This window comes from Pteropus alecto, unplaced genomic scaffold, assembly GCF_000325575.1.
Source record: "Pteropus alecto unplaced genomic scaffold, ASM32557v1 scaffold21, whole genome shotgun sequence".
Taxonomy (NCBI): domain Eukaryota; kingdom Metazoa; phylum Chordata; class Mammalia; order Chiroptera; family Pteropodidae; genus Pteropus; species Pteropus alecto.
Genome location: NW_006436282.1, coordinates 30,174,020 through 30,179,153, shown reverse-complemented (window position 1 = coordinate 30,179,153; position 5,134 = coordinate 30,174,020).

Below are 5,134 nucleotides of genomic sequence, written 5' to 3'. Positions count from 1 at the left end.
AAAGTCCTGTGCGTCACACAGCAATGGACATTTTTGTTAGTGAATTGAAACACTTAAATAAAATAATTGTGACCATGAGATTATCTACGAGCAAAATCAGCCCCGAATTAATGGGATCTACCAGAACATTTCCACAGGCAGGGAAGGGATACTTTCCATGGACTATAACTAAAATGAGAGAGCAGGCAGGGTGGGGGGCGGGGAGAGAGAATTGCTTTGCAGCTGGGCAGTGGGTTATCCGTGTTCCACAGAAACTGATCAAATATCTGAATTAGGGAAGAAAATCTGTGCAAGAGAACCAGGGAGCAAAACATCTTAATATGAAAAGAATAAAATAGATTAAGAAATTAAAGATAATTATCTCTTTCAGGACACTAAATATTCCATTGATACTTTTTAAAAATTAGAGCAAAAGACATCGAAAACGTGTAAACCCTTGTTAAGTAAAATGAAAGAAAATAAGCTCAAGTTCATTGATAATTTGCTATGTTTTTGTTTCCAGTAAAATTTTAATATCCAAATATTTCAAATCGGAGTTCTCAAAACGTAATAGCCATGAGGTGACACAGGGTCTTCAAACTATGAGTAACCAAAACAGTTTTCTGGGCTTATTTTTCCCTCCTGGGCCAACCTTAATTGAAACTCATAGATACATATGTTTTTATGTGCTCTAAATAGTGACTGTTCACCAAGTATTTTGTCCCAAAAACATGAGACGTAGAATGTCCAGCGAGAATGGCCTTGAATTTGCTGACGTAGTCCACGAAATCCACTTTGTGAGCTCCTCGTCTGTAGGTTGAGTTTTCAAGTATAGCTCATAAACTTCTAATTTTTTAAGAGGATTCTCTAAAATTATTTATAATTTTAATTGATATAAGAAGATACCATGTCTAAAAACATGATCAAAACATTCACCAGGAGTATTCAATAAAAACAAACATCATTCATTTTTTTATGAGATCGAATCTATAAAATTCAGACAAGGAGTTCTTGAAAGATTGTGTTTTCAGTGACACTCAGGAACATTGTCGGTTAATAATTGGATGAGTACGTCTGTATTTATAAGTGGGTAGAATGGAAATTTGAAAAACAATAATATATTAAATCAATAAATATTATAAATTATTTTCTTAGAACAAGATCTAGTAATCTAACCTATGTTTTATACTTTATGTGTATTGTAATTAATATATAATATATTGAATACATACCTAACAGACTATATGTATATATGTCTATATATAAGATGATACAGTAACTACAGTGTCTTCTAAAAATACACTTTAGATTTCATATTTAAAAACTGAAAAAAAGAAATGTGCACTCAATTTATTTGAAATTATGTGCTTTACTTTGTTGGTATTGCAAAAAAACAAAAAACAAAAAACTAATCCGTTAAGTAAACATTTGTTCTCGATATCCAGCAGGCTCATGGAAAGGTTTGTTGCTTCTACAAGATTGTTCTGAGACTATATTTTAAAGTACTGGGCTAAAGATACGTTTTACGACAAATGCTTTAAAGTAATTCCCTAAGCCTATAAAACACATCGAGGCCTTTTTTTTCCCTTCCAAGTAAAGAGTAAGATATACTCTTGAGCTAATCATGGATTTGGCGTGTTTTTTTTTTTTTTTTTTCTTTTCTTTTCTTTTTAAACTTTACGGTCAACTGTGTAAATATAGTATAAATCACCAGCGTTGAAAGTGAAGTCTTTTGGTAAAACGGCGTTTATTTTTGTGCATGCACGTTGTTGAAAAAGGCAGAGTTGGACAGTAGGCAGTTAAACCAGATTTTCTGCAGGACTTTTGCATCTGGGAGGACACTGGGCGGCGCTGTATCCCGAAGCGCCCCCCAGACAGTCCTGATAAGCGGACCTCGCGCAGCAGGTGCCGGCCATGCGCGGGGACCTGGGGAGCCTTGTCCCGACTTCACTCTAGCCGCGCACCTGACTGCGCCGCATGCCCCCGTGGTCCGGGCTGGTCAGCGGCCCCGCCCCGAGGGACCAGTCACGTGGGTTTCTGGACCGTAGAAACGGATTATGCACCAACACGCAGATGCGCGTCTGGAATCCCCTGACGCCGGGTCATCTTACCGCAGACGACATTGGGGAACTTAATTTAGAACACCAATAAGTGGTGTTTCTCTGGAGCCTGTTTTCCGAGAACGATTTGGGTAGATCAGTATTTGCCAATAGGATGGATCTCGAGATCGGCTCTTGGGGCGATCTTAGGTGAAAACTGGGGCCGCAGAGGGCACAGGCTGGTACTGCCACAGGGGAACCAGGGGACCTTTCCTGGTGACACTCTCGGGTTTAACCCGAGGTTCGGAACACTAGACATTTGGAACACGGTTTCTTACGTCTATTAATTATAAAAATATATTTCGTCAATTACCTATTCATGCTATTTCCTCACTGTTAGGATAATATCCACGGATATTAATGTTATCCACCCTTTATCCTTTATACCTATTCTCTATATCTTTATAATGGAGCTTTTAATATAATTGCTTTGGTGCATCATATTACATATCTCATGGATTCAAATCTCATTTTTTTTCTTGCAAGTTTTCTTCTTTTAATGTTTAACTCAGTAAGATCTGTTTCTTCCCAAAGCTACACAGTTATCTGCGATATAAATATTCTCTTCCAGCGCTCTTAGGCTTTTCTGTATTAAATAGAAATGAACTATATTATTGATTTGGCTTGTCTTTATTGCTATTTATTGTTGACTAAATCAGATAAAACCAAAGAAAACGATCTATTTTTGCTACTGTGTTTTGGTTGGATTTCCATTGCATTTCTTATTAAATACATATTTTATGTATTTTATTTGACATGTAATGGTACGTGAACTATATACATTAATTATGTTTACATTATTGATTATATTAAAGTAATAATTTTGCACTTGTTTTGATGCTTACTTCTCAAATTCAACTTGGTTTGATAAACTTCCAAAAATTTTAGCGGGAAGACAATCCGGAATAAAATTCGATCAGTTTGGCTTGTCTTTTTCAGGTGTCCGGCCTCAGTAAAACGCCATTTAGAGGAGAAACCGCGCGTTCTTTATCAGGATTCCGGAGTCATTCTGTCATTCAAGGCCGTTTATGTTTTCCTGGCGCTTCCAGTAGAATGACCGACTTCACTTACCCCCCAGATTTTCAGATGAGGGTCGAATTTACAAAGTATTTACAGATATAAAATCCCCAGATTAACTAATTACTTGCTACTTACAGGTTGATTAATTTGTGGCATCTCTATTGTACTGCAGATTAAAGAAATCTAAATATGAATGCGTAAACGTGATGCAAAGAACCCCCACACTTCAGTTACAGATTTTGAAATGTATGTCAGCTTTACCGGTGCTTAAACACCTCAGTCCCTTCTCAATGACTGAAAGAGAACTGTGAGATCATCACAAGAGTAATCTCACTTTTTTTCGCAGAAAAGGACTTTAATAGCTCCATTTTTCGGTTAACTCTGGGCCCATTTTTTGACTGAGTGTGGCTGGAAGACAATTGTTTTGTTTGTTTGTTTTGTCTTTCCCAAATCACCACATATTGCAGTTTGTTCCTGGATTGCTCTCTAAGAGATACCTCTCTAACGCTCAATGAGAAAATTAGAACTTATTTTTTATAACAGAATAAATAAAGCATAATTACAAGGCAAAGAAGCTTCAGTAGAGTTATGGTGTCTAATCTGGCAATGAACAGGTATTCATGTGGAAAATTTTGCGGACTTAGAGTGGAGTCTGATTCCACGATGGTGACAAAGAGTCCTTTTCCCTTGAGGAAAATATGACTGTAAGACATTAATCACTTATATTAAACTAAAAAGTGCTATTAGTGAGAGTAATAGCATTCAAATAATAGAGGGAATATTGTCTTCAGAAGACGGGTTCGAGGCTTCTCAAAAGGGCACAATCTGAGCTGAGACTGATCAATTCATTTAAAGGAAAATAGAGATTATACAGAGATGCCCTGTGACTTCAGAGCATGTATAGGAAAACTCGAGGATTTCTTCCAGGCAGAGAGAGACTCATGATATTCAAATGACAAGGCCTGAGCGTTCCCGGGAAATTACTGTCTTCTCTTATTTAGTACTTTGATAAAATAAAACAAAAGAGATGGATTGTGTTTTGACAGAGGTATACGTATCATTTTCATTTGCGGAAATGCTTCACGAGAAATGGCAGGTACAGTTGTCCCCACATATATTAAATTATATCTTCGCTCAGATTTTGAAAAGGCACAGTTCTGTGTGATCAAAAATCAGTCTATATAATTTGAGCGATAACAGTGCCTGTCATGAATAAAACAGCGAAAACATTTAAAATTAAAATATTCACCGTGCGTCTGGGAAAAAGTGTTGATAAAGTGTTTGCAGAATTTCTAACTATCTGGAAGAAGTGACTCCCGACTGCCAAATTCTTGGTCATCTGGCCTCAGAACAATAAGGACTGTTCTAAAGTGTGTTTTCTCCAAACCACCAGAAATTAACTCAGATCTGATGCTGTTTACCTGAGATTGTTCAAATCCCACAAGGTAAGGGCTCAGTCCTCCAAGACTGCCCTCTTCCCCAAAGGTCAGAGGTCAACCCCAAGTCCAGGTGGCCACTTGTGCTTCTGACTGTCTATAGATGGGAGGTTCCCATGACCACCTCGTCCGGTTTGATTGATTTGCTAGAGCGGCTCACGGAACTCAGGAAAACATTTCCTAACGAGATCACCATTTATTGTAAAGAACATGACTCTGGAACAGCGGATGAAGGAGACACAGGAGGCAGTGAGGGAAGCCGATCCTCCGTGCTGGCTCTAGGCGCCACCTGCCCCCACCTCCGTCCCCAAATCCTCACCTCGGTTTGCTGCGTTTTCCAGTACACAGGCAAGACTGACCGAATCACCAGTCGTTGGTGATTAAACTCAGGCTCAGCCCCTTTCCCAGCCCCGGAGGACAGGCTCGGTTGAAAATCCCCACCCTCTAATCACATGATTTGATTAACACCCATTCTTAGAAGCTTTCCAAAAGTCACCTCGTTGACATCGCTCAGTTGTGATTGGAACGAACTTATTATTTGAATAACAGGACAGAAGACCAAACAGTCTAACAAAAGACGCGCCTGTCGCTCTGTTACGC